Here is a 21,959-nt window from a genome sequence, read left to right as displayed (position 1 = left end):
GTGTGTGTGAGAGAGAGAGAGAGAGAGAGAGAGAGAGAGAATATTGTATAATCCTCTGTACAAAGATATGACAAATACAAGAAACCAACCATATATATATATATATATATATATATATATATATATATATATATATATATATATATTATAACGAATTCCACTAATTCTGAAGAACTTTCATAACTCCTAGATGGAACCAATCTTTTCATTTGTTAATTTACACAATAAATGGTTATACAGTGGAATAAAATAATCAGCAAGGCTAAACAAATATATTTTCACCACTTTAAATATACACAAAAGCCATTACCACCAGATCAGAATAAATATGTATTGCCTCCACCACTGGATAATGAACCCAACCAAAATAAGCCGTAAAAGCTCCGACGTAAGTTTTTCCAAGGATGAAAAACAGAATTGAAACTGAAGTAAATCCACCGTTACCAAGAGATGGCGTTAGAAGTTAAGTAATTTCACTATTACCAACAGATGGCATTAGGAGTTTGTAATTTACATAAACCTTTAAAGTAAATGAAATTGGTTGGTTTCTGACAATATATATTTCTGCATAAAGAAGCAATAATGTATACACATTAATGTATGACTTATAATGTTTCAAATATAGGTTTGGTCATTCGTGACCATTATTAGAAATAATTAAAAACTTTTCTTTAATTCTTGTTGCTGAATAAAACAAACATCACCCGTGTCTGATGTCTAGGCCCGTCCCTTACGACACTCCTGATTGGCTGCTGTTGATAAGCCAATCTTAGGGCTGGAAACTCTCCTCAGTCTCTCTCACTCTAGAGAGAGATAGTTCATATAAGTCAAGGATGCAGTATGTTCCACCTCTCCTGAGGGATATACATTGTTCAAAAGTATCCCTCAGGAGAGGTGGAACATACTTCCTGCCTATGTGAACTCTCTCAAGAGAGAGACTGAGAAGAGTTTCCAGCCCAGTGATTGGCTTCTCAACACCCAATCAGAAGCCTCGTAAGGGACTGGCCTAGGCATCAGATGCACGGGTGATGTGAATCTACTACAGGCGTCCACTATTTTAAAAATGAGTATTGGAAAAAGATGACACACACGCATTAAATTTGACACGTGACAAAATCCACTTCCAGGTACAAATAGTGAAATGCTTTGAACTGACAATTGTCATGAACACAAAGTCATACTAAAATCAGAATTCACAAACAATATCTGAAAGTCACAACTGGCAACATCTAACTGGGGAAAGAAGAATTCGAAGAAATACGCAAAAAACATCTCCAAGTTTGGCTCCTCAATGCTGATTTTTACCACATTAACCTAAAGAAAACAAAGTAAATCAAAACTACTGAGGCTAGAGGGCTGCAGTTTGATAATTGGAAGGTGGGTGATCAACATACCAATTTGCAGCCCTCTAGCTTCAGCAGTTTTGAAGGTCTGAGGGCTGACGGAAAAAGTTCGGTCGGACAGACAAGGTCGTCTCAATAGTTGTCTCTGACAGACAACTAGAAGAAAAGCGAGACTTGACGCTCTCCCTTGATCAAGATCCAGATTAGAGAGGGGAGCTGTAGTGTTATGGACCCAGCTATAGTAGTATCTGTTTTCTGGTCAACTAACTGATTACCAAGAGGCTTTAAAAACATTTGGAATTCACAGGGTAGTTGATGAAAGCGATTCAAATGACAAATCAGATCTGACATCATTCAGTCAACCATGACTCAGAAATCAGAGTCAGGTGAGTGACTAGCAGTCATGCAAGTCTGCATGATTGTATAGATGCAACTGAATATCATGAAGTCTCAGGTTTAAAGAAGACCAAACAATAAGAGATTCACGAGAAGCGTTTAACTGGACATTACAAAGAACGGTGAAAGTACGACTCAAAAAGGGTGACATGATCAATAACCCTTACGGAACCCTGGAGCATTTGCAGGAATATAGTCCTTAGGCCAAAAGTCCAAGTGCTGGGACCTTTGAGGTCATTCAGTGGTGAAACGGAAATCGAGGGGGAAAAGGTTGGAAAGGTGTAACAGGAGGAAACCCTCAAAGCAGTTGCGCCATGACCATGAATCCATTGTTAGTAGAAAAAAGTACGATGGAAGAAAGATATGAACCGAGCCACAGTAAACGGAATAATGACTAGAAATCAATAGTCCGAAGCAGTGGTTCCAGAAGTAGTAAGTTGAATGATCTAAGGCTTTGACGGGTCGTCGTTAATGTTAGCGACAGGGCAATTGAGACCTTTAGTCTTGTTTATTATACTGAGCTTCTCTCTCTCTCTCTCTCTCTCTTTCTCTCTCTCTCTCTCTCTCTCTGCCGACACAAATTTAGAGGAAATCCACAACAAGAAAGCACATATCCATATTCCCTTGTATATGACACAGCCACACCTCCAACCACATATCCACACTCTTTTGTTTGTGTGTGTATATATATATATATATTATATATAACATATGGCATTTCCATCGAGCTAGTTTGTAGCGAGCGAAGAACGCATATGGAAGAGCGATGTCGTCCTTTCAAAACATGAAAAATAAATCAGGGGAAAATTACAATTCCTCCGCTACAACAATCGAGGGTATTTCAATTGCAAACAATTACAGCTTCTGTGAGGCCAAAGGTAACAAAACATCATATTCTTGGACACACTCTTGGTGAAGGACTTTTGACACGGATTCAACACTACAATTTACAAGGTGGCATAAAACTATATAACCTTTTTGTCATGTGTCAGACTAATAATTCCCTCCGCAGATCCTGGGTACCTTCTGGATGCAGCCTACGAGGAAGATATTGCTGCTGCGGCTGCGGCTGCGGCTGTGAAGACGTTCCAGGTACGTGCACATGCAGACCGCGGGTTTCTTATTGGAGTTGATAACCTTGCACCTTCAGGGTTGCACCTTTATGGGAAGAAGAAGAAGATCTTAGGACATTCTTATTAGTGGGTCATCCAACAGTTAGGTTGGGTTAGCTAAGGTAACATAGAACAGCTTAGGTCATTAGGTCAGGTTCAGTAACCTAGATCAGGCGCCGAACAAATACCGGAAGCATTAGATCTTATATCACTCTTCATTTTAAAATTCAATGTTCATAAATAGAAATGGAGATACTCAGAGACACCGTTGCTAGCATAGATGCTATAGACGAAAATGGTCACACGGCATTACACAGAGCTGTTGAATCTGACGATGTTAGTTTAGTTCAGGAACTCATTGAGAGTGGGGCTACAGTAGATGTTCATGACAATCAACAATGCACTCCTTTGCATCTTGCAACATATTGCGGATATATTCCGATAATGAAAATTCTTATTCAAGCAAATGCAGATTTATATAATATTCATACTTATGGCAATATGGGTGCTCATGATGCCGCATTGGGTGGGAAATGTGATATCATCACAGCTCTGTTAGAGTCAGGGTTTGATGTTAAATGCAAAAATAAAGTAGGAAGCACAATGCTTAATTTAGCAGCTGGGAAAGGTCACAGAGAATTAGTGCAACTCTTGATCAGTAAAGGGGCAAATGTCAATGAAAAAGACAACATGGGTCACTCACCATTACATTACGCTGTTCAATCTAGCAATGTTAGTGTAGTTGAGGAACTCATTGAGAGTGGGGCTACAGTAGATGTTCATGACAATCAACAATGCACTCCTTTGCATCTTGCAACATATTGCGGATATATTCCGATAATGAAAACTCTTATTCAAGCAAATGCAGATTTATATAATATTCATACTTATGGCAATATGGGTGCTCATGATGCCGCATTGGGTGGGAAATGTGATATCATCATAGCTCTGTTAGAGTCAGGGTTTGATGTTAACTGCAAAAATAAAGTAGGAAGCACAATGCTTAATTTAGCAGCTGGGAAAGGTCACAGAGAATTAGTGCAACTCTTGATCAGTAAAGGGGCAAATGTCAATGAAAAAGGGAACATGAGTCGCACACCATTACATTACGCTGTTGAATCTAACAATGTTAGTGTAGTTGAGGAACTCATTGAGAGTGGGGCTACAGTAGATGTTCATGACAATCAACAATGCACTCCTTTGAATCTTGCAACATATTGGGGATATATTCCGATAATGAAAACTCTTATTCAAGCAAATGCAGATTTATATAATATTCATACATGTGGCAAGATGGGTGCTCATGATGCAGCATTGGGTGGGAAATGTGATATCATCACAGTTCTGTTAGAGTCTGGGTTTGATGTAAACTGCAAAACTAAAGAAGGAGATACAATGCTTCATTTAGCAGCTTTAAAAGATCACAGAGAATTAGTGCAACTCTTGATCAGTAAAGGGGCAAATGTCAATGAAAAAGGCTACATGAGTCGCACACCATTACATGACGCTGTTGCATCTAACAATGTTAGTGTAGTTGAGGAACTCATTGAGAGTGGGGCTACAGTAGATGTTTGTGACAATAAACAATGCACTCCTTTGGATTTTGCAACACATTTGGAATATATTCCGATAATGAAAATTCTTATTCAAGCAAATGCTGATATACCCAATATCAATACTTGTGGCAAAATGGGTGCTCATGATGCAGCATTGGGTGGGAAATGTGATGTCATCACAGTCCTGTTAGAGTCGGGGTTTGATATAAACTGCAAAACTAAAGAAGGAGATACAATGCTTAATTTAGCGGCTTTAAAAGGTCACAGAGAATTAGTGCAACTCTTGACCAGTAAAGGGGCAAATGTCAATGAAAAAGGCTACATGAGTCGCTCACCATTACATTACGCTATTCATTTTAACAATGTTAGTGTAGTTGAGGAACTCATTGAGAGTGGGGCTACAGTAGATGTTCATGACAATCAACAATGCACTCCTTTGCATCTTGCAACATGTTACGGATATATTCCGATAATGAAAACTCTTATTCAAGCAAATGCAGATTTATATAATAGTGATACTTATGGCAATATGGGTGCTCATGATGCAGCGTTGGGTGGGAAATGTGATGTCATCACAGTCCTGTTAGAGTCGGGGTTTGATGTAAACTGCAAAACTAAAGAAGGAGATACAATGCTTCATTTAGCAGCTTTAAAAGGCCACAGAGAATTAGTGCAACTTTTGGTCAGTAAAGGGGCAAATGTCAATGAAAAAGACAACATGAGTCGCACACCATTACATGACGCTGTTGCATCTAACAATGTTAGTGTAGTTGAGGAACTCATTGAGAGTGGGGCTACAGTAGATGTTTGTGACAATAAACAATGCACTCCTTTGGATTTTGCAACACATTTGGAATATATTCCGATAATGAAAATTCTTATTCAAGCAAATGCTGATATACCCAATATCAATACTTGTGGCAAAATGGGTGCTCATGATGCAGCATTGGGTGGGAAATGTGATGTCATCACAATCCTGTTAGAGTCGGGGTTTGATGTAAACTGCAAAACTAAAGAAGGAGATACAATGCTTAATTTAGCGGCTTTAAAAGGTCATAGAGAATTAGTGCAACTCTTGATCAGTAAAGGGGCAAATGTCAATGACAAATGCGACACGGGTCGCACACCAATACACAGAGCTGTTGAATCTAACAATGTTAGCGTAGTTCAGGAACTCATTGAGAGTGGGGCTACAGTAGATGTACATGACACTCAACAATGCACTCCTTTGCATCTAGCAACACACTGGGGATATATTCCGATAATGGAAACTCTTATTCAAGCACATACTGATATTTATAGTACTGACATATGTGGCGACATGGCTGCTCATGTTGCAGCTAAATACGGAAAAAAAGATGCTTTAGAGTATCTTTTAGGATTAGGGTTTGATGTAAAATGCAAAACCAAAAAAGGAAACACATTGGTCAATTTAGCCGCTTCGAAAGGTCACAGAGAATTAGTGCAACTCTTGGTCAGTAAAGGGGCAAATATAAATGACCAAGGCTGTTATGGTTACATGGCATTACATTCAGCTGTTCAGTCTAACCATGATAGTTTAGCTCAATACCTCATTGAGCTTGGAGCTGAGGTAGATGGTGAAAACTGTATGCTACAAACTCCTTTGCATATTGCAGCAATGATGGGGCATATGCCCCCACTGAAAAGACTTATTCAACAAAATGCTTATATTTATAGAATCGATACGTGCGCTAATACATGTGCTCATGATGCAGCCTTTAAAGGGAGATGTGATGTTATAGAGAATATGATAAAGTCGGGGTTAGATGTAAACCACCCAACCAAAACTGGAATTACATTGCTTCAATTGGCAGCTTATAAAGGTCACTTTGAATTGGTGCAACTGTTGATCAGTAAAGGGGCAAAAGTAAATAAGAAAGACAAATATGGTTATACGGCATTAGATGCAGCTGAAGAATCGAACAATGAGAGTATAGTTCAATACCTCACTGAATCTGGGGCAACGGCAGATGATCATGAGAATAAACCACCCGCTAAGCATCTTGCGGCATTAAGAGGAGACTTTGCAGTATTCCAGTCACTCAAACAGGATAATACTGATATATATAATTTACCAAATTATGGCGATATGGGACCTCATGCAGCAACTATTCACGGGAAATATAAGACAATAGAGTTTATGCTAGAGTCGGGATGTGTTGTAAACTGCAAAAATAAAGGAGGAGATACAATGCTTCATTTAGCGGCTGGGAAAGGTCACAGAGACTTATTGCAACTCTTGATCAGCAAAGGGGCAAATGTCAATGACAAAAACAACAATGGTCGCACACCTTTACATGCAGGTGTTGAATCTAACGATGTTAGTGTCGTTCATGAACTCATTAAGAGTGGGGCTAGAGTAGATGTTCATGACAATGAACAATACACTCCTATGTATCTGGCAACATATAGTGGATATATTCTGATAATGAAAACTCTTCTTCAAGCAAAAGCTGATATATACTACGCAAATGAAATTTATAAAGATATGGGTGATCATCATAATGCAGCATTGGGTGGGAAATGTGGTGTCATTATAGGTCTGTTAGAGTCGACGTTTGATGTAAACTGCAAAACTAAAGAAGGAAATACAATGCTTCATTTAGCAGCTTGGAAAGGTCACAGAGAATTAGTGCAGCTCTTGATCAGTAAAGGGGCAAATGTCAATGACAAAAACAACATTGGTTGGACCGCATTACATGCAGCCGTTGCATCTAACAAAGTTAGTTTAGTTGAGGAACTCATTGAGAGTGGGGCTACAGTAGATGTTCATGACAATCAACAATGCACTCCTTTGCATCTTGCAACAGATTTGGAATATGTTTCGATAATGAAAACTCTTATTCAAGCAAAGGCAGATATGTATGACATTGATACTTTTGGCAAGATGGGTGCTCATGATGCAGCATTGGGTGGGGAATGTGATGTCATCACAGTCCTGTTAGAGTCTGGGTTTGATGTAAACTCCAAAACTAAAAAAGGAGATACAATGCTTAATTTAGCAGCTTTAAAAGGTCACAGAGAATTAGTGCAACTCTTGGTCAGTAAAGGGGCAAATGTCAATGAAAAAGACAACATGAGTCGCACACCATTACATAACGCTGTGCAATCTAACAATGTTAGTGTAGTTGAGGAACTCATTGAGAGTGGGGCTACAGTAGATGTTCATGACAATCAACAATGCACTCCTTTTGATTTTGCAACATATTGGGGATATATTCCGATAATGAAAACTCTTATTCAAGCAAATGCAGATTTATATAATAGTGATACTTATGGCAATATGGGTGCTCATGATGCAGCATTGGGTGGGAAATGTGATGTCATCACAGCTCTGTTAGAGTCGGGCTTTGCTGTTAACTGCAAAAATAAAGAAGGAAATACAATGCTTAATTTAGCGGCTGGGAAAGGTCACAGAGAATTAGTGCAACTCTTGATCATAAATGGGGCAAATGTCAATGAAAAAGGCACATGAGTCGCACACCATTACATACGCTGTTGAATAACTACATGTTAGTGTAGTTGAGGAACTCATTGAGAGTGGGTACAGTAGATGTTCATGACAATCACAATGCACTCCTTGGATTGGCAACATTAATGGGGATATATTCCGATAATGAAAACTCTTATTCAAGCAAATGCAGATATACATAATATTCATACTTATGGCAATATGGGCGCTCATGATGCCGCATTGGGTGGGAAATGTGATGTCATCACAGCTCTGTTAGAGTCGGGGTTTGATGTAAACTGCAAAAATAAATTAGGAAACACAATGCTTTATTTAGCGGCTGGGAAAGGTCACAGAGAATTAGTGCAACTCTTGATCAGTAAAAGGGCAAATGTCAATGAAAAAGGCAACATGAGTCGCACACCATTACATCACGCTGTTGAATCTAACAATATTAGTGTAGTTGAGGAACTCATTGGGAGTGGGGCTACAGTAGATGTTCATGACAATCAACAATGCACTCCTTTTTGATTTTGGCAAACATATTGGGGAATATATTCGATAATGAAAAAACTCTTATTCAAGCAAATGCAGAATATACATAATATTCATTACTGGGATGGCAAATATGGGCGCTCATGATGCAAGCATTGGGTGGGAAATGTGATGTCATCACAGTTCTGTTAGAGTCGGGGTTTGATGTAAACTGCAAAAACAAATTAGGAAACACCATGCTTTATTTAGCGGCTGGGGAAGGTCACAGAGAATTAGTGCAACTCTTGATCAGTAAAGGGGCAAATGTCAATGACAAAGGCAACATGAGTCGCACACCATTACATAACGCTATTCAATCGAACAATGTTAGTGTAGTTGAGGAACTCATTGAGAGTGGGGCTACAGTAGATGTTCATGACAATCAACAATGCACTCCTTTGGATTTGGCAACATATTGGGGATATATTCCGATAATGAAAACTCTTATTCAAGCAAATGCAGATTTATATAATAGTGATACTTATGGCAATATGGGTGCTCATGATGCAGCATTGGGTGGGAAATGTGATGTCATTAATGTTATGTTAGAGTCGGGGTTTGATGTAAACCGCAAAACTAAAGAAGGAGCTACAATGCTTCATTTAGCAGCTGGGAAAGGTCACAGAGAATTAGTGCAACTCTTGATCAGTAAAGGTGCAAATGTCAATGACAAAGACAACGAAGGTCACACAGCATTAAATGTAGCTGTTGCATCTAACAATGTTAGTGTGGTTCAGGAACTCACTGAGAGTGGGGCTACAGAAGATGTTCGGAGCAATGAGTGATATAATCACCTTTTCTTTTTGCGACAACAGAGGAATATGCCCACTTATAGGAAAGAAGATGCCCATTTATAGGAAATAAGATGCCCACTTATAGGAAATAAGATGCCCATTTATAGGAAATAAGATACCCATTTATAGGAAATAAGATGCCCATTTATAGTAAATAAAATGCTCCTTTACAGGAAGTATGAAGTCCATTTGTAGTCAATATGATATCTACGTGATGTCCATTTATAGAAAATAGCTATCCATAGATAGGAAGTACTTGTCCCTTCATGGGAACTAAGAGGTCCATTGATAGGAAAGAACAGAAGGCAGCAGAAGGCAAGGTTATCTATCAACGACAATGCAGAAACTTCTTCTTCTGCCGCCTGCTGCATCTGCAGGTGTCTCGGGTACGTCACACACTACAGGCAGCCTCCCAGCAGCAGCTGCGATGGTGCTTCTGGTGTTTGCTGCCTCTGCACAAGGAGGCTAAGAGGGCTGCCCATCCGCCAAGAAGAAGCTGGGATCTCTCTCTCGGGTCTCCTCCACAAGTTGCCTGGTGAGTAACAGGAACGTTCTGCTCTCCCTCCAGCAAGGTTATATATAGTTCTCACTCACTATGCATACAATGTCTGTGAACAGATACACATAAAGGCACATGTACATCAGCTGTGTTTTGCGTGTTGTAAACAATTATTGCACAGACGCTCTCGCATACGCTGATGCAATACATGACGTGCTATATTTCTATTAGTGCGCTTCAATATCTGGGCCTCAGTCACTTCTGCTACCATTACTTCTTTTGTTTGTTTTTGCCTGCAATATATTTAAAGGTGCCTTCGGTGAGTCTCTCGAGACACTGCTCATTCACATGGTCAGGGCCTTTTAGCAGAGGATTCAACTGCAGACCACAAACAGTTTGCAAGTAGTACCCGAGGAGATATCACCGAGGTGCCAATGTCTCTGAATGGTTCAGAAAGAAGCCACTGCAGAACACCAAGTTTAAGTGAGTCAGTATAAAAACAGGAGCTTTCGACCTGAACGGAGGTGAAGAGGACTTCGGTGAACATCGAAAACCCCTGCCTGATATTTATCCACTTGAACTTAAGTTTCATGCAGTGACTTTTTCTCAGCCATTCAAGAATAACACGAAGAATGTGTCTTGAATACTAACTAATGTTCTTTCTTTTTTTGCTTTGTCTTCTCTTCTAACAGGTGCCACTGCTGTGATCACTGCCTGCACTCCTTAACCTCAGTGCAGGTTCAGATGGGGAAGCAAGGCCCGCTCTTCCTTTCACAGACCAATCTGGATTCTGCAAAGATCCAGCCCCGGTTTCTAGTTTGTCTCCTTATTCAGAAACCACAGACAACTACAGCGAGGGACAAGAGACCGAGATGAGGGACAACTAAAGTGTGAAGGTAGAGGTGAATCAACAACTGTATAGTACTACGTCTTTGGTGGTGAATTGCCATTTAAAATTACTAAGTTCTTACCACACCTCAATAAAGAGGCAAGGTTAAAAACTCACAGATAACGGGAAGACATAGTTATCTGCTGAGCATCTGTCTACAAATAATAGAATATATTAGTGGCAATGAAAGAATTTTGTGAAAATGGACCTTACAAATTACAAGCAAATTGGTCCCACAGTATGGGGTGCTTGATGTTTAACCTTTCTCTCTCTCTCTCTCTCTCTCTCTCTGTAAATGAAATTGTATTACATTTATGCGATTTAGTGTCTTTCAGTTAGTAAACCAAAGGCTGGTAAATTTCTGGTTCTTCCTAGATCTTAAAATATTTTGGTGGGTTTCCCAGATCTTGGAACCTTCAGACAGTCCTGAGAGTATGAGACCCCTTAGGAGGTCATGAGCCTCTGTGATAATATACCAGGAGTGGTTTAGGAAGAATTGTTCTGGAAAGAGCAACATCAGAGATTATATCTGAATATTAGCTTCTTTTTTTCTTTATGCTTGATAGGCTTGACTTATTTTCGAGTGTGAAAAATCCACAGTCTTATGTCTGATCCAAGAGCTGTTGAACCCCCAAGTCCTCCAGCTGTTTCGCTGATGATGGGAGCCAAATTTGAATGCCCAAGAATTCTTCTAGACATGTCGTGTATTCTCTCCTCCTCGTCACTTATTTGATAGGGATCTCCGAAAGTGTCCACAAACGATCTCCCTAAGCTTTATGCATCTCCGCTATTTTCAGGATTGCTGCTGCTAGACGTCGCTATTTCTGGGTGATTCCTGGGAATGGTCAGCCTCTGTGTAAACAGCCCAACATCCAATATCTGATGTCTGCAACCTGTCCCCACCTGCCCATGAGTTAATCAGGATGAAAGTCATCTCTAAAGGTCCAGGAAGACGACACATCAGCTGAATGTGGCATTTAAAAAAAAATAATCACAAAAACTCTTGAAGACCACTGGAACCAAGTCTTACAAAAAAAGCTGTGGAGATTAGAGGCAACAGACTGAGGCAAAGTGATCGTATGTTTTAGTCTGGGTTCGAATCCCTCCCTCCCTCCTTCTCCAATGGTAAAATCAGTTCCCAGATACTTGCTTGTCATTGTGTGATAGTTCAGGCTAACGCTCTGTTGAACCCTTCAGTGCTGTTGTTGGTAGGAGGAGGCCTGCAATGCTCCTCCTCCTCCTCCTCCTCCTCCACTCCGGAATAAATAAACATAAACATTGAACGCTCTCTCATTGTGGTGCCCATTTTTGAACCCAAGCTGTACAATGTGCCTCTGGAGTGTCTGACAAAAGTGGGGAAAAAAACCTGTGTGATCTGTGTCGGGGAAAAACACTCGGCAGTCCATTGATCAGAGACTTTCCAAAATCCCTCATTGCCGTGGTGAGTGCTGGGGGGTGTTGATGAATTGACTAGTTCTGAGGACGTCGCTCAGATTCTGTTAGGAAGAAGGAGTGCGGACAGACGCGTGAAAAACCTAGAACTTTCAACCTGCAGTTGGATTGTGAAAAGCTCATCATAAAGCTACCGCAGGAGGTCTGGAGATCAGATACAGAAGAAGAATCTGTACAAGCACACAATGAGGTTGGAAGTTCCCCCACTGAGACTGACTGACTGACTGTGAGGAGAAATGACAAAGTCATGGGAGTGAAATGTCGTCACCATCAGCTACTGTCTCTCTTCCTCCTCCTTGTTCGTCTGGGTGTGACAATGCTCCGAGCTGAAGTGGCAGATGGACACGTTTGTGCTGTTCCAGTTATTTCCTTCCAAGTGCTTATTATGCAGATTTAATCAATCTTATGCCATGCTTAGGTTTAGATGTTTTACATATTACACATTCCTTGTCGTTTTGGAACATGACTGGTGTTCCGGCCGAGCTGAAATAATGTCGTTATGAAGTGTTGTAGCAATGCAGTTCTCTGTCCTTTTGTGACTTATGACAATGAGGATTTTCATTTAGGACAAGGGAAATCAGTGGCTTATCTTTAATCTATATGCAGGACGTACATACGCCTGTATTGATTATACATGATGTTGGTTATGTATGGATATGTGAATGAATGAGGTGCTTCCTGCAAACATCGTAAGGTTGCAATTATCAAAACTGCAGCTTTTGAGATGGTCCACAGAAACCAGCCTTCTTACGAACGAGTTACTACGTTGAACTGCTCGTTAAGTAGATCATACTGCATTTTTCTTCATGCCTATTCAAGTACAGTACGACAGAGAGTCAATACAGTTCTGTATGTTTCTTTCATCCCAAACCACAATAGTACACTGTACGTACAGCAAGTTATGTACAGAACAGAATTTGAACTCCAGGGTCAAAGGGGAGCGCTCTGATAATAGTCTCCATTCTAATCACGTTCGTTTGGATCTGAAAGTTTGATCGGAAGTAGAGAATGTTCGTAAATAGGGTGTTGTCTGTGTGTAGTATACATTTCATTTCCGCTGTAAGAAGATCACCAGTGCATTCTAGTGGTTTATAGAGAACTTGACATTGTTGAGCTCAGGTTGGAACAAGAACTGGTTGCAGACATTAACGCTGGCTTTCGAGTAAAAAAAAAAAAAAAGAAAAAAAAAAAAAAAAAAAAAAGACAAAGACCCCAAATCAAAGAGCAACAATTTCATTCACTTCTTCTTACCTGTGTGTCGCGTCTTTACAAGCCCAGGTGAGGGAACTTTGATGACAACAAGACTCTTATGAACTTTCTTAGAGGCAAACTTAATGACTGCAGCTGGTTTTTGAAATCCAACTATGCAAGCAAGATAAGAACGCTTGTAACTGACGAATGTATGGAAGGAATGATTTATAATAAGCTGGGTTTGGATTGCATCGGTATTATTATTATTATTATTATTATATTATTATTATTATTATTATTATTATTATTATTATTATTATTATTATTCAGAACATGAAGAACTCTATTCAAGAAGCCAACCAAAGGGGTCACTATAGACTTGAAATTCAAGAAGCTTCCAAAGAATGTTGTGGAGGTCATTCAAAAGAAGTAACAGAAGGTAATGAGAAATACAGAAAGTTGTTAGAAAACCAAATAAATCGACTCATTAATAAATAACTAGATAAATATTTAAGTAAAATATGTTGAATTGTATCAGGGTAGTCATTCATGCATTGCATCTTGGCTCTAACTTCTTCAGTTCCAGCTGCACGACGTCTTCCAGGAGGCTTCTTGCGATATCAATCCTCTAGTTTAATGTTATAATGGCTGGTTTTGAATCAATAAAAAAAAATTAAAAAAAAAACTTCTCGTGTTCTTGGTCATGATTTTACCTAGCTTACTCATACAGGACACATCACAGGGCATTCCAACAAAGCGGGAATGGAATGCTGCAGTTTAGGCTTTCAGGGGAAGCGACTCGTCGAGACAAATATATTTGTAGCGATTGAGGCAGATGTTTTATTATCGTTTTCATAAAGTGACAATGCTAAGGAAACTAAAGCCGCTTCTTGTTCTCTGCTTAGTCAGGAGTAGAACAAAGGTCTAAGCATTTGCTTTGACACTGAATCTGTCTATTGGCTCACAAAAGTGAGCCTGAGAGCAGCCTTTCTCATAATGAATAACTTCAGCCCTTGTTATAGAATCATCCCTTGCTCAGAAAGCTCAATCAAAATACATCATTCTTCAAATTTTATTGCAATTCTGTTATCACAATTTTGTATTCCCCTCTGGGTTCTCTCTCCAGGGACCTATTTCTATGGCTTATATTATTATTATCATTTTTATTATATATTTGGAAGATGAAACCTATTCATATGGAACAAAAAGCCCACCACAGGGGCCAGTGACTTGAAATTCAAGGTTCCATAGAATACGATGGTCTTCCTCAGGAAGAAGAAGAAGAAGAAGAAGGAAGAGTAGGTAAAGGGAAATCTAGACAAAAGAGGTAGACCTCACTTACAACAGAAGAACAAAGAAATTAGTAAGTAAGAAATGAACAAAAGGAGGCACCGAGGCCATCTGCAGGTGAGCATGATCAGTCACAGGTGAAAACTCGAACTGAATTTCATGTCAAGGATTCAAGGATGAGCTTGTGACCTTGTTTCAAAGCCAGTTTGACCCAGACCATTGCAATGGCCCTCACTCTTCTCAGCAGTAGCAGCAGCGACGAGAAGCTGACACCCAGGAGTGCCAGAGGAACCAACCGGAGGCAGTCACCCCGCCACAGAGGGTCAGTGAGTGAACAGCCGCGGCGACTCTGAAGGCGGTTGAAAAAAAGACATCAGGGATGACATTAGTAACATTTCCTTTTCCCTCACAGCTACCGTTTCTGTCAGCTGAAAGATCGATCAATCGATCGATCACACGGCTCTAGCTGCTGGAGCTCACTCCGGTCGCAGTCCCTCAGCTCCTGTAAGTATTATTATTATTATTATTATTATTATTATTATTATTATTATTATTATTATTATTATTACTAGCAAACTTTCCCATCTACGATGAGTGATAAAATACAGGTGCAGAAGTGAAAAATTTACATGTACTATTTGTTCAGCAATATTAAAATAAGGGCGATTACACGAATAGTCTCTCTCTCTCTCTCTCTCTCTCTCTCTCTCTCTCTCTCTCTCTCTCTCTCTCTCGTAATGTAATTCAAGGGACGATCACTGAACGCAGAGAAATTCTTATTCATTGTTGTTTCCCCTCTTTTAATGATATTCTCTCTCTCTCTCTCTCTCTCTCTCTCTCTCTCTCTCTCTCTCTCTCTCTCTCTTAAAGTAAGAGAAGGGACAATCAATGAACGTAAAGAAGTTCATATTCATTATTATTTACCCTCTTTTAATGATTCTCTCTCTCTCTCTCTCTCTCTCTCTCTCTCTCTCTCTCTCTCTCTCTCTCTCTCTCTCAATGTAAGTCAAGTAACAATGACGGTGATGGGATTATCGGATTACTTACCTCTCAAATCACAAATTATCTCCTATCTCTTTCTCTCTCTCATTTTTTGATAGCAAGATAAAATTATAAAAGTATCTTTCTTTTCATTATGTTACTGCAAAGACGCAACTTGTATGTCAGTGCGTTATGGCTACTGATAAATGCTCTTATAATCCTGTGTCTTCCAAAAAAAAGAGTAGAAAGTAGGAACTTGTCAGTTTCCTTTTTATTATGTCCATTGGCAGGATCAAAATTCCGAAGCAACATTACCGGGCAGTACTTCTTCAACATTATTTTGTGCACTGGCAGTCCCGATGGATTTAAGTTATTAAAAAAATCTTGCGGATATTGATGATAATTTTCATCTTCTATTGTGTCCGAGCTGAAATATTCGCGACTTTCTCCAGGGAAGTTGTACAGAAATTATGTATGAAAAATCGGAAAGTAACTAAGTCTACGGGAAAAACCAGCCTCGTTTCACGGCCAGAAACAGCTCCGTTTCAGGGAATCCCTTATCACCCCAACCCCCTACAAAGGAGGGGGGTAGGTTGGATGAAACCCCATTACAAACCATCTTAGGGGTCCCCACCATAACCCTGCCAAGTTTCATGCCCATCTGACCAGCCGTTTGACCGTGATTGAATGACAGACAGACAGACAGACAAACAGACAGACAGACAGACATTACGCCCATTATAGTATGATTATTATTATTATTATTATTATTATTATTATTATTATTAATTATTATTATTATTATTATATTCGGGAGATGAAGAAGAAGCCTATCCGTCTTGAACAAGCCCACGGGGCCATTGACTTAGAATTATTATTATTATTATTTTTATTATTATTATTATTATTATTATTATTTGTGTTTGACGAACAATAAGACATTTACTGTAGGATGATATATATATATATTATATATATATATATATATATATATATATATATATATATATATATAAGTGAATACCACAGGAAAATAATAGTCAGAAATCCAAGCGCTTTCGTCTTTACTCAGACATCGTCAAGGAGTTAATGAAGTACAATTGGAGATAAAGGTCTCAGGTACAAAACAAGATCAAGAATACCAGATGGTTAATTGTCAAAAGGGTAAAAATTAAAAGAGATAATCCAGGATTATCGGATATCACACGGTCACAAACCTAGCTGAAACTACAAAGTGTCTTTACACTCCAAAACATGTAAAAACTGAATATATTAATTTTGTTGCTTACATTTATCTACAACTTTTTTCATAATGAAAGCATCAAGTTTAGATAAACCAAGACTTAAATTTAGAACATTTCTATTATTTGACTTGATGAAACAAGATTCAATGATATTCCTTTTAACTGTGTCATTACATGGGATTAAGGCTCTTGTTTGACTCCAGTTAATAGGATGGTCTAAATCTCTCATATGTACGAATAATGCATTCGATATTTGCCCAGTTCTCACAGAATATTGATGTTGCTTGAGACGTTGTGAAAGAGATTTACCGGACTGTCCGTAATAGACTTTATCACACTTTTTGCACTTTTTGCAAGGAATTTCATATATGCAGCCTGGAAGATCTTTAGGAGAATTTTTTATTATTAAACTCTTGACATTAATATTACTGAAAATAACATTTATGTTAAATAGCTTTAAAATTCTAGGAATATCTAAAAACCTTTCATCATAAGGTAATTTTAGAATGTTATGCTTACTAAATTCAAGTTTGTCATTAGTTGAATAAAATGTTTTTCTAGCTCTTTTCCATGCCACATCTATAAAAGTCCTTGGGTATTTAAGTTTCAATGCAATATCATAAATAGTTTTAATTTCAGCGTCAATAAACTGCGGGCTACAGACACGTAAAGCCCTTAAGAACATCCCAAAAAAAACAGAGAATTTAACATTTTGATGGTGATTGGAATAGTAATGAACAAAAGAGGCAATGTTAGTTGATTTTCGAAAGACTGAAAAGGTGAAATTTCTATCATTTCTATGGACAGTTACATCAACAAAATTCAAATTACAATTTCTTTCTTCCTCTACAGTAAATTTTAGAAGGGACTAAATTATTGAGATTATTAAGGAATTCCTGGAGATTTTCGTGAACTGGCCAAATACAGAAGATATCATCCACATATCTAAACCAAATAACTTTTTGGGGCAAAATTCTTGGTAAGAGTTTTGTCTCAAAAAATTCCATGTAAATATTGCTAAGGACAGGAGATAAGGGATTACCCATAGCCATGCCAAACTTTTGTACAAAAAATTCCCCATTAAAACAAAATTTACTATCTTTGATACATAACCTTATGAGACTAATGAGGTTTGCTACACTAATGGGAATGTCAGGACATTCTAATTCCTCCTCCAAATATTCAAGTAAGTCATATACAGGCACTTTTGTAAATAAAGAGACAACATCAAAACTAACCATATTAAAATCATTATAAAATCAACATTGTTTTTAACATTCGTGTTAGAAATGTTTCCTACGACGAGTTTCTACGCATCATACTTCAGAAACACATCGACATCACAAAAGTGGAAGTAGATGATGCATTTCGTACACTTAGAAGCAGACGGTATAGCTTTAATCAGACGGTTCCTGTCGATTGGAAGAATCGGATGCTGGATTATTGCTACGGAAAATTTTAAGAAAGTGCTGCAACCGTCTTGAAAGGAAGCTTCAAGTCAAGTTGAAAAATCTTATTGCTGAAAGCGACTGGACTAAGCATGCCAACGTGGACTTCATGATTAATTTATCAGACAAACCAGTGGATAGTGCTACGACAGCGGTTTTGGGATATGGGTTAAGCTTTGGTGTCGACATCTCTTTTGTTCATTACTACTCCAAACACCATCAAAATGTTAAATTCTCTGTTTTTTCTGGGATGTTCTTAAGGGCTTTACGTGTCTGTAGCCCGCAGTTTATTGACGCTGAAATTAAAACTATTTATGATATTGCATTGAAACTTAAATACCCAAGGACTTTTATAGATGTGGCATGGAAAAGAGCTAGAAAAACATTTTATTCAACTAATGACAAACTTGAATTTAGTAAGCATAACATTCTAAAATTACCTTATGATGAAAGGTTTTTAGATATTCCTAGAATTTTAAAGCTATTTAACATAAATGTTATTTTCAGTAATATTAATGTCAAGAGTTTAATAATAAAAAATTCTCCTAAAGATCTTCCAGGCTGCATATATGAAATTCCTTGCAAAAAGTGCAAAAAGTGTGATAAAGTCTATTACGGACAGTCCGGTAAATCTCTTTCACAACGTCTCAAGCAACATCAATATTCTGTGAGAACTGGGCAAATATCGAATGCATTATTCGTACATATGAGAGATTTAGACCATCCTATTAACTGGAGTCAAACAAGAGCCTTAATCCCATGTAATGACACAGTTAAAAGGAATATCATTGAATCTTGTTTCATCAAGTCAAATAATAGAAATGTTCTAAATTTAAGTCTTGGTTTATCTAAACTTGATGCTTTCATTATGAAAAAAGTTGTAGATAAATATAAGCAACAAAATTAATATATTCAGTTTTTACATGTTTTGGACTGTAAAGACACTTTGTAGTTTTAGCTAGGTTTGTGACCGTGTGATATCCGATAATCCTGGATTATCTCTTTTAATTTTTACCCTTTTGACAATTAACCATCTGGTATTCTTGATCTTGTTTTGTACCTGAGACCTTTATCTCCAATTGTACTTCATTAACTCCTTGACGATGTCCGAGTAAAGACGAAAGCGCTTGGATTTCTGACTATTATTTTCCTGTGGTATTCGCTTCTTTATAAAGTCACGTGCATCTACAGTGATTTTTTAAGCAGAATATATATATATCATATATATATATATATATATATATATATAGATATATATAATATATATATATATATAATACATATAATATATATATGTGTGTGTGTGTGTTATACAGTCACAAGTAACACGTGAAGATTGTATATCAAGAGCCAGCAGGAAAAATGAAAAGCAGCAGTACCTAGCACTTTCGTGTATTCTTGATACACCTCATCAGGGTGCAATATATAAAAGAATGAAAAACAGCTTCGAAACAACAAAGGTAAACATAAAAATACAGAACAATCAAACAGCCTAGTCAAGAAGCAAATAGTCCACCGCCTAGAATTACACTTAAAGGACAACCACTACAAACAGAAATGGAACTAGTAAGCAGTCAATTACATAGTTACGAAGTTGTCAACAATACATCTCGTAAGCCAGTTATCTAGTTTATATCGTCCGTTGCTAATATTAAAAACACTACTTGACTTCTATTTTATTAGACTAGATCCTATGATGTTTCTTTTAATAATATCTCTACAAAATAAAATTTCCTCTGTATTTTTCCAATTAATTGCATGATTAAAATTATTCATATGTAGAAAGAGGGTACTCTATGTACTTCCTACACGTACACAATATTTATGTTGATTTAATCTTGATGCCAGTAGTTTGCCACTTTGACCAATATATTTTTTATCACGATCTCTGGATGGAATTTCGTAAATGCAACCCGTTTGTAAATGTGGAGAGTTCCTTATTAAAATAGTTCTTACAGACTGAGTGTTACTAAAAACAACATTTACATTAAAAAGAATACACGATATATATATATATACATATATACAGAGAGAGAGAGAGAGAGAGAGAGAGAGAGAGAGAGAGAAGAGAGAGAGAGAGAGAGAGAGTCAAGATCCTAGCCACAGGCATTAAATTAGAGGCAGAAACAGGTTCTTTTCTTTTCATTTTATGATAAATGCCAAAGAGACAAAGCAAAATAACAAAAGGAGAAAAACTCTCAAAGACGATGATAACGAAAAACTAAAAATTTACTCATCAAACCCCGAGGAAGGAAGAATATTCTACAACATCCTCTTGAACCTGGATAAGGTTTCACAGTGACGTCTGTCTAGACACCCAGTAGCGTCTGCTCTACAGAGTCCTGAAACAACATGGAAGCAGCCCGGTTCATAGCATGTGCCTCCTCCTCCTCCTCCTCCTCACCAGCTGTCAAGGCAGATTCTAACCGGCCTTAAGGTAACTAATTAACTGGGTGGGCGACACCCCCCCCCCTACAAACCTCCAAAAACAAATTCCCCCCCCCCCCCCACCCCTCCATCCCATTCAATTAGTTACGTCCCAAAAGGTCTGTAGCGGATTATCTAAACATCACTAAAACACTACTTCTAGAAAGTGACAAAATTTGGTAAACTGTTGGTAGATGTCGTTAAAAAATATATATATATATATACATATTCACTAATATGTGACATAAAAAGTGTCTTATCTAATGACATTTTCATTATGTACGAACAATTGATAAATTATACATAAAACTGACGAAATAAGTGTACTACAGTATACACGTATATTTTATATGTGATGGCTAAGTAATGGGAAAAAAGAAAAAAAAAGTCCAGTACTCACCCACTAAAAAATTCTTAGGTTTGGCCCTGGCGTGACAGATTCGGGTCTGCCTACCTGTTCACCACTCCGGAGGAGGTCAGTATTACAGGGGAACTATGGAAATTTCCTACAACGTGTTGTAGGTGTGTATTAAGCCCAGCAAAGACCTGCACGTTGAAGGGTCCGAACTCAAAGACAAACACACACACACACACAACAGAGTCAGCGCACACCGAGTCTGTAACACCGGCTACAGGTAGACTGTCGGGGCCGACTGCTGAGAGCGGTATACCGAACCCTCATAATAGTACTATTAGCTTCTAAATATATGTGGACTGAGAGAAGATAAGACGCAATCAAGTCCGGAAATCCTCCCAAATGTCCCACCAAATCATGATTGGTAAAGTCAAACCCATCTGGCACGGACTGACTCTCTTCAGATTAGAGACCGTGCTTCGTCAGTCACCTAAAATCTCTTCACACTTCATCCTGTTTTAGTTCCATCGGTGGATATATATATATATATATATATATATATATATATATATATATATATATATATGTGTGTGTGTGTGTGTGTGTGTGTGTGTGTGTGTGTGTAGCACGAAGGAACACACACTTGTGAATATCCTTGAATCAATGGTAGAAAGGAAAGTGAAAACAGGGACACGGAACAAGTACTTTCGTAGTATATTCTTGAAAATGTAGAACATATTACGAAAGTACTTGTTCCAAGTCCCTGTTTCACTTACCTTTCTACCATAGATTGAGGATAGAGAATATATATACATATATAGTGTATACTATATATATAATATATATATATATATATATATATATATATATATATATACTATATATATATATATATATAATATATTACTTATAATATATTTCCTATGTAGTTTGAAATGCAATTATAATTGTGGTAATATGATTAATTCACATCAGA

General features: G+C 38.0%; 1 long non-coding RNA gene across 1 annotated transcript; it reads right to left on the bottom strand.

The window, feature by feature from the left end:
* Positions 1–258: 258 nt before the first annotated feature.
* LOC135213511 (uncharacterized) lies at positions 259–21,442 on the bottom strand. Its single transcript, XR_010314145.1, has 2 exons — positions 21,029–21,442; positions 259–2,897 (listed from the first exon to the last, which is right to left on the bottom strand). It is a non-coding gene; the product is annotated as an uncharacterized LOC135213511 (long non-coding RNA).
* Positions 21,443–21,959: the final 517 nt, after the last annotated feature.

The sequence above is a fragment of the Macrobrachium nipponense genome, chromosome 19 (assembly GCF_015104395.2).
Source record: "Macrobrachium nipponense isolate FS-2020 chromosome 19, ASM1510439v2, whole genome shotgun sequence".
In the NCBI taxonomy this organism is placed as follows: Eukaryota; Metazoa; Arthropoda; class Malacostraca; order Decapoda; family Palaemonidae; genus Macrobrachium; species Macrobrachium nipponense.
This window is presented reverse-complemented; position numbering and strand designations above follow the sequence as displayed.